Raw genomic sequence first — 9,999 nt, 5'->3', positions numbered from 1 at the left:
CATTTTTACTTTCTTGCAATTTAATTTTGAATGCCATTTAAGTTCTTTGCTATTTAAATTTCAAGCAATTTACATTCAGTCATTTAATTTGCTTTTCATACTTTAGTTCTTTAAATTCCTTGTCATTAAATTTTCTGCAATTGCATTTGTTCATACCCTGGGCCGAGCTATCCGACTTGGGATGTTCTACTAACAAATCGATCGACCTCTTCAGGTCAGGACAATCCGACCTCTTCTCGAAGAGCTCGGCCGAATTACCAGGAAGAGCCCAAAAAGGGCCCAACAGAGAAACACGACCCAAATCCTAAGGCAGTCCAAGGCTATAGAGATAAGGGCAGTTCCCTTGAAGATAAGATGACCTCACTAAAAGATAAGATAAAGATAAGATAAGATAACTATCTTATCCCCAGAAAGGTCACTCCACACCATTATAAATACATTGGAGCACCCAGGTATAACTCATACTCTGATTCTACTAAAAAACCTGCTTAATACCCTTGCTAACTTAAGCATCGGAGTCCCATGCAGGTACCACCACACTCCAGTGACAAAGGATCAGCAGCAGTGCCAGCCCAACAAGTCGGACACGACAGTTCTGGCTGCCACACACAAACTGAACCCGTCATCTCCAATCAGTACAGAAGATCTCGTCCGAGATCGACCTACAGTTTCAGGTAACCCTCGGAACATTGGTGCCATTGCCGGGGAACCTGGAAGTCATCCCATCATCATGGCGGACAACCTTGACAATGACCACAACTCTGATTTAGAGAACCGAACGCCACAAAAGAATGCGGAGGTTACACTAAATGACACTTCTCAACCTAACAAAGACAAGAACTCCCCAAGCACGGGAGCCATGGAGGCTCTTCAGGATCGTCTAAAATAACTTGAAAAAGAGGTTGGGTACCAGTGGGAAAACGAGAGAAACTTACAAGAGAAGCTCGGCGATGCCACGAATTAGAGGACAAGCTCCTGAAGATCGAAGCCGATCTCAAAGCTAAAACTACCCGATCCAGCCATGAGGATAGCTCCCGCAAAGACCAAGACCCATTAACCAACGAGATCATGAAGGCCGAAATCCCAAAAGACTTCAAACCTCTCAACATGACCCTGTACGATGGCACGACAAATCCCAGCCATCATCTCAGCAACTTTCAAAGTAGAATGTATCTCACTGACACCTCAGATGCAAGTCGGTGCAAAGCCTTCCCAACCACTTTGACTAAAACGGTGATCAAATGGTTTGACAATCTGCCCCCTCAGGTCCATCTCAAGCTTTGACGATATAGCCAAAAAGTTTCTGGCCAGATTCTCCATCCAGAACGACAAAACTAAACACGCCCCAAGTCTAGTAGGGATCAAGCAAGGAGATCGGAAAAGTCTACATGGAAAGATTCAACAAGGCATGTTTGGACATACAAAACCTACCAACAGAAGCATCCATTATGGGCCTCATCAATGGCCTACGAGAAGGACCTTTCAGTCACTCCATATCAAAAAAACATCGCACAACTCTAAATAAGGTACAAGAACGAGCGGAAAAGTACATCAACATGGAGGAAAACTCCCAATTAGGAGTGACCTCCAAATCGGGACCCTCCTATTCTTCCCAGGATAAAGATAAAGAATCCAAGAAAAAATAATACCAGCATGGCAAAAAGATCAAGAAATATCGCAATTACACCCCTCTTGGGGTGTCTCTCGTAGATGTCTATCGAGATGTATGCCACACAGAAAAGATACCTCCACCTTTCCCACTCAAAAGTAAGAAGGGAGGGGAAATCAGGCAGAGTACTGTGAATACCATAAAATCTACGGACATCCCACCAACAAATGCTTTGATCTAAAGAACATCAAAGAAAAATTGGTAAGAAAGGGAAAGCTAGATTGGTACTTAGCCAACAAATCAGATGAACCAAGAAAAAGAAGAAGATAAGAGGTTGGACAAACTGAACGACCACCTTGCACTCCAGAAAGACACGTCTACATGATAGATGGAGGATTTGCGGGATGAGGAGTCTCCAAATCATCTCGCAAAAGACATCTGAAGGAGATATATCATGTCAAAGAAGTAGAATGAGCACCCGAACTCCCCACTATCACCTTCACTAAAGAAGACGTAGCTGGTGTCATCTCAAGACATGACGATCCTATGGTCATCACTATCATATTAGCCAACTCTAATCTCCACTGCACGTTGGTAGACCAGGGAAGCTCGGCAGACATTCTGTTTAAAACAGCCTTTGACAAACTCAGCCTAGAGGAAAAAGAGCTCAAAGCATATCCAAACATCTTATTCGGGCTGGGAGACACTACAATCCAACCATTTGGATATATCTCCTTACACACCTCCTTTAGAGAAGGAAGTCAGTTAAGGACACTCAACATAGACTAAACTATGGTCAATGTTGGTTCTGCCTACAATGCCCTGATAGGTCGGACAACACTAAATCAGCTTGGCGCAGTCATCTCGGCTCTACATCTATGCATGAAGTTCCCGACCACAGAAGGAATCGCAACAATAAGAGCAGACCAGAAGACAGCGCGCCGCTACTACAATGAAAGTCTAAACCTCAGAGGCAAAGGAGAATAAATTCACACCATTGAGCTCGGGAAAGTTCGAGGACGGGAAGAACTTCGTCTACAACCTGAAGGCGAAACAAAAAAGTTCAAATTGGAGATACTCCAGATAAAATGACCAATATTGGCACAATCCTAAAAGGGGACAAAAAGGAGTCGCTCATACAGTTCTTACGAAGCAATGTCGACCTCTTTGCTTGGAAGGCCGCAGACATGCCAGGCATAGACCCTAAGTTAATGTGCCACAAGCTGGCAGTCTACCCAGGATCTCGGCCAGTACAGCAGAGACGTAGAAAGCTCGGACCAGAACGATCCCAAGCTGTGGAAGAGCAGGTGCAAGCTCTACTGGAGGCAGGATTCATAAGAGAAATCAAATACCCACTATGGCTAGCTAACGTCGTCTTGGTGAAAAAAATCAAATAGGAAGTGGCGAATGTGCACCGACTACACTGATCTCAACAAAGCCTGCCCAAAAGATCCTTATCCATTCCCAAGTATCGACGCTCTGGTGGATGCCTCCTCCGGATACAAATACCTCTCGTTTATGGACACCTATTCGGGATAGAATCAAATCCCAATGTACCCACCTGATCAAGAGAAAACTTCATTCTTAACCACGAAAACAAACTACTGCAGGAGCCACTTATCAAAAGATTAACGAATAAGGTCTTCCCAGACCACATCGGGAAAGTCATGGAAGTCTACGTGGACGACATGTTAATAAAGACACAAAGTGAAGAGTCGTTATTGTCCGACCTCACCCAAGTATTTGACACTATAAGAAGGCATGACATGTGACTTAACCCTGCAAAATGCACCTTCGCAGTAGAAGTTGGCAAATTTTTGGGTTTTATGCTCGTACAAAGAGGAATCGAGGCAAATCTGGATAAATGCTCAGCCATACTCGACATGAAGTGCCCAACATGTGTCAAAGAGGTACAACAACTCAATAGAAGATTGGCAGCCTTGTCTAGATTTTTAGCTGGATCGGCAATAAGATCTCTCCCCGTCTATGCCACTCTAAGGAAGGGAGAGAGGTTTGAATAGACGATGGAGTGCGAGCTGATTCCTGGGACAACCACCTATTCTAACCCGGCCACGGGAACAAGAACCACTTATATTGTACCTCACGGTAGGAAATCGGGCAGTAGCCTCAGCACTGGTCCGAGGAGACGACAGTGAACAACAACCTATATACTTCATCAGTAAAGAACTACAAGGGTCCGAACTAAACTATCCAAAAATAGAAAAAATTGCCTATACTCTCATACTAACATCTCGATGACATTGCCCATATTTCCAAGCCCACATAATCAGGGTTCGGACCAACTAGCCCATAAAAGGCATTTTATAGAAAACAGACTTAGTAGGAAGAATCATGCAATGGGCAGTCGAGTTGTCCGAATTCGACCTTCAGTATGAAGCCCGGACAGCCATCAAATCACAGTATCTGGCCGACGTCATTGCAGAGTTTACGGACACCCCAAAAATCCCTATAAAATAGAATCTCCATGTAGACGGTTCCTCAAACAAAACCGGAAGTGGCACAGGCCTAATAATAGAGAGCGATGAGGGAACTCAAATCAAACTTTCCCTTAAATTCGGGTTCCCTGCTTTAAACAACCAGGCTGAATATGAGGCACTACTAGCTGGTTTGAAGCTGGCTAAGGAGGTTAGAGCTCAAAAGCTTACCATCTTCAGTGACCGACAAGTAGTCACCTCACAAATAATAGGGAACTATCAAGCCATGGATCCCACCATGAAAAAGTACTTGGACAAAACTAGGGAACATCTCAGACAACTCGGGGAATAACGGGTCCGTCACATACCTCGAGAACAAAATGCTCGAGCTGATGCACTCTCAAAACTAGCCAGCACCAAACTAGGGGGCAACAATAGAAGCCTCATCCAGAAAATGTTGCATAACCCGTCAATGTTGGAAAAATAAAATGTCCTAGCCATAACAAGTATGGATTAAGGTTGGATGACTCCCATAATTAACTACATCAAAACAAAAACATTCCCTACAGATAAGAAGGAGGCAAAGAGGTTAAAACAGGAGGCACAATACTACACTATCATAAACAATACTCTATACAAGAGAGGGATTTCAACACCACCGTTAAAATGTGTGCCGACTTCCAACACAAAAGAAGTTTTAGAAGAAGTACACAGTGGCATCTGTGGCAACCATCTCGGAGCACAGGCTCTTACCAAAAAAGTACTCCGGGCCGGATTCTATTGGCCGACCCTACAAAAAGAAGCAACAAAATTCATAAAAATATGTCCACCATGTCAGAAACATGTCAACTTTCACATCGCCCCACCAGAGGAGCTTATCAGCTTAACCTCACCCTGGCCATTCGCAAAATGGGAACTCAACCTTCTCGGTCCTTTCCCTCAAGGATCCAGACAAGACAAATTCCTCATCGTGAGGGTAGACTATTTCACAAAATGGATCGAGGCGGAACCCCTAGCTAATGCCACTGCTCAAATAAGTCAAAATTTCCTATATTGAAACATTGTCACAAGGTTTGGGGTTCCATACTCCATCACCACAGACAATGGCACTCAATTAATAGATGCAGGCTTCAGAAAATTGGTGGCCGATTGATGAGCGGATAATTTATACGCTTTTTGGCATTGTTTTTAGGTAGTTTTTAGTAGGTTCTTGCTACTTTTTAGTATGTTTTTATTAGTTTTCATTCAAAATTAATATTTCTGGACTTTACTATGAGTTTGTGTGTTTTTTTGTGATTTCAGGTATTTTCTGGCTAAAATTGAGGGAGCTGAGCAAAAATCTGATTCAGGCTGAAAAAGGACTACTGATGCTGTTGGATTCTGACCTCCCTGCACTCGGAAAGAATTTTTTGGAGCTACAAGAGTCCAATTGGTGCGCTCTCAATTGATTTTGAAAGTAGACATCTAGGGCTTGTCAGCAATATATAATAGTCCATACTTTGCTCGATGATAAAGGACGTAAACTGGCATTTAACGCCAGTTCCATGTTGCATTCTGGCGTTGAACGCCAGAAACAGGTTGCAAGTTGGAGTTAAACGCCAGAACAGGTTACAACCTGATGTTTAACTCTAAAAACATTCCAGGCACGTGAGAAGCTTAAGTCTCAGCCCCAGCACATACCAAGTGGGACCCAGAAGTGAATTTCTACACTATCTATCTTAGTTTACTCATTCTCTGTAAACCTAGGTTACTAGTTTAGTATTTAAACAACTTTTAGAGATTTATTATGTATCTCATGACATTTTAGATCTGAACTTTGTACTTTTTGATGGTATGAGTCTCTAAACTCCATTGTTGGGGGTGAGGAGCTCTGCAGCGTCTCGATAAATTAATGCAATTATTTCTGTTTTCTACTCAAACACGCTTGTTCCTATCTAAGATGTTCATTCGCACTTCAATATGAAAAAGGTGATGATCCGTGACACTCATCACCATTCTCAACCTATGAATGCGTGCCTGACAACCACCTCCGTTCTACCTTCGATTGAATGAATATCTCTTGAATTCTTTAATTAAAGTCTTCCTGGTATTAGCTAGAATCTATTGGCAGCATCCTTGAGAATCCGGAAAGTCTAAACCTTGTCTGTGGTATTTCGAGTAGGATTCAGGGATTGGATGACTGTGACGAGCTTCAAACTCGTGAGTGTTGGGCATAGTTACAGACGCAAAAGGATCAATGGATCCTATTCTGACATGATCAAGAACCGACAGATGATTAGCCGTGCTGTGACAGAGCATTTGGACCATTTTCACTGAGAGGATGGGAAGTAGCCATTGACAATGGTGACGCCTTACATACAGCTTGCCATGGAAGGAGCCTTGCATGTTTGAAAGTAAGAAAGCATTATGTTGCAGGGATTGAGAAGACAAAGCATCTCCAAAACTCCAACATATTCTCCATTATTGCGTAACAATTACTTATTTTATGCCCTTTGACTTTTTATAATTGAAACTAAAGAACCCTATTGGTATCTTGAATAAGAATAATAAGATAACCATAGCTTGCAAACCAACAATCTCTGTGGGATTCGACCCTTACTCACGTAAGGTATTACTTGGACGACTCAATGCACTTGCTGGTTAGTTGTGCGGAATTACATAGTGTGAGTATAATTTTCGTGCACCAAGTTTTTGGTGCCGTTGCCGGGGATTGTTCGAGTTTGAACAACTGATGGTTTATCTTGTTACTTAGATTAGGAAAATTTTGTCTTTTTTTTTGTTTAGAGTCACTAGGATTGCATCTTCTATTATTCCTTTTAAAAATTTTTCAAAAATATTATTTTTCTTTATTAGTTTTTAATTTTTCTTGGAGTCTTTTGTGTGAGTTTAGTGTCATGTTTTAAGTTTGGTGTCAATTGCATGCTTATCTTTGTCTTTCAATTTTCGAATTGCATGTTCTTTGTTCTTCCTTGATCTTCAAATTGTTCTTGTCAATTTTTCTTGTTTGATCTTTGGTTTTTCTTATTTTTCTTGTGCATTTTCAAATTTTTAGTTTTCAAAATTTTTTTTATTTATTAAATACCTTTTTAAAACACGTTAAATTTATAGCTCAGTTGGCTAGAGCATTGGCTTATGTTCTTGGCAATTGGGTATCTTCCTTTTAAAACTTTTTTCAAAAATAATTTTTCTTTGATTAAATCTTGTGCCAAACTTTAAGTTTGGTGATCTCTTGTTAATTTTCTTTAATTTTCGAAAATTTATTTTTGATTTTTAAAAATTTTAAGTTTGGTGTTCTTTCTTTTGTTCTTGTTGTTCTTGTGAGTCTTCAAGGTGTTCTTGAGTCTTCTTTGTGTTTTGATCTTAAAATTTGTAAGTTTGGTGTGCCTTGGTGTTTTCTCTCCAAAATTTTCGAAAACAAGGAGTATTGGATTTAAAAATTTTAAGTCTTATGTCTTTGGTGTATTTTTCTCTTTCATAATAAAATTCAAAAATCAAAAAAATATTTTTTCTAACTTTTTGTTTAAAACAATTGTTTCAAAACAACTCATAAAAATTCAGATTTCAATTTCAAAATTTTTCAAATCTTATCCTTTTAAATTTTTTTAATTCATATCTTTTTCAAAAATATCCTAACCACTTTCTCTCTCTTCACTTTTTCGAAAATCTTCATAAAATATTTCCAAAATCTTTTTTAATTTTAGTTTTTATTTTATTTTATTTTATTATTTCGAAAATTATTTTTCTTATATAATAAAATAAATAAAATAAATCCACATCATCTCCCTTTCTCCATCATGGATCTAAGTGGAAATAAACAGTCCAGAAGGACTCTGGGGTCATATGCTAACCCCAATATTGCTTCATATGGGAGTAGTATCTGTATACCCTCCCTCGGAGTTAGTAGTTTTGATTTGAATCCTCAGCTCATTATCATGGTGCAGCAAAGTTGCCAGTATTCTGGTCTTCTACAGGAAGAACCTACAGAGTTTTTGGCACAATTTTTACAAATTGCTGACACAGTACATGATAAAGAAGTAGATTAGGATGTCTACAGATTATTACTGTTTCCATTTGTTGTAAAAGACCAAGCTAAGAGGTGGTTAAATAACCAACCCAAGGCTAGCATAAGGACATGGAAACAGCTGTCAGAAAAATTTCTGAATCAATATTTCCCTCCAAAATGGATGACACAGCTAAGGCTGAACATCCAAGGCTTTAAACAAGGAGATAATGAATCTCTTTATGATGCCTGGGAGAGATACAGAGAGATGCTAAGAAAATGCCCCTCTGAAATGTTTTCAGAGTGGGTGCAGTTAGACATCTTCTATTATGGGCTTACAGAGAAAACTCAGATTTCTCTAGACCACTCAGCTGGTGAATCTATCCACATGAGAAAAATAATTGAAGAAGCTCAAGAGCTCATTGATATAGTTGCTAGAAATCAGCATATGTACCTGCAGTGAACCTTCCACGAAAGAAGAGGCTAAAACAGTAATTGCTGAACTCAGTCATGCAGAACAAGTTACTAAATTCAATTAGCCATTAGATTTTCTAACAAAATAATTTGCCAACTTCAATGAGATACTACAAGACACAAGAATGGCTAATATGAATATGGAAGTGCAGTTGAAGCAAACAGAACAGCAGTTATCAAAACAAATAACAGAATAGTGCCAAGCAATTCAATTAAGAAGTGGGAAAACATTAAATACCTCACTTCAAGGCAACAGGAAGCCAAGAAATGAACAAACTGCTACCCAAAATCCCTTTGAGGACAGTAAGAACCCATAGAGGACGCTAGAAAAGGGTGAAGGGCTGGCGTTAAACGCCCAACCCATGCTCAGTTATGGCGTTCAAATGCCAGAAACAGGCAAGAAGTTGGCATTGAATGCCCAAAGGAAGCTCAGTTATGGCGTTCAGATGCCAGAAACAGGTAAGGAGTTGGCGTCTAACGCCACTCCAGCTTCCACCCCTGGCATTCAAATGCCAGTGGGGGATCAGACACATACAAGTGCTGATAGCAACCCCTCTAAAAAGGCTTCTCAACCTACATCTGTAGGCAATAAAACTGCAGCAACTAAAGTTGAGGAATACAAAGCCAAAATGCCTTATCCGCAGAAACTCTGCCAAGCGGAACATGATAAGCAATTTGCCTGCTTTGCAGACTATCTCAGGACTCTTGAAATAAAGATTCCGTTTGCAGAGGCACTTGAGCAAATACCCTCTTATGCTAAGTTCATGAAAGAGATCTTAAGTCATAAGAAGGATTGGAGAGAAACTGAAAAATTTTACCTCACTGAAGAATGCAGTGCAGTCATTCTGAAAAGCTTACCCGAAAAGCTTAAAGATCCCGGAAGCTTTATGATACCATGCACATTAGAGGGTGTTTGTACCAAGCAAGCTCTATGTGATCTTGGGGCAAGTATCAACCTAATACCTGCATCTACTATCAAAAAGCTTGGTTTGACTGAAGAAGTCAAACCAACCCGGATATGTCTCCAACTTGCTGATGGCTCCATTAAATACCCATCAGGCGTGATTGAGGACATGATTGTCAAGGTTGGGCCATTTGCCTTCCCTACTGACATTGTGGTGCTGGAAATGGAGGAGCACAAGAGTGCAACTCTCATTCTAGGAAGACGTTTCCTAGCAACTGGATGAACCCTCATTGATGTCCAAAAAAGGGAGGTAAACCTGAGAGTCAATGAGGACGAGTTTAAGTTGAATGTTGTCAAAGCTATGCAGCATCCAAACACCCCAAACGACTGCATGAGCATTGATATTTTTGACTCTCTGGTAAAAAAGGTCAATATGACTGAGAGTCTCGAATCAGAGCTAGAAGATATCTTTAAAGATGCTCAGCTTGATCTGGATGAACCAGAGAGAATAATAGAACCTCTGAAAATCCCTCAAGAAGAGGAGAAACCTCCCAAACCCGAGCTCAAACCATTACCA

This window comes from Arachis duranensis, chromosome 10 (assembly GCF_000817695.3).
Source record: "Arachis duranensis cultivar V14167 chromosome 10, aradu.V14167.gnm2.J7QH, whole genome shotgun sequence".
Classification (NCBI taxonomy): Eukaryota; Viridiplantae; Streptophyta; class Magnoliopsida; order Fabales; family Fabaceae; genus Arachis; species Arachis duranensis.
Note: the sequence above shows the minus strand (reverse complement) of the source record.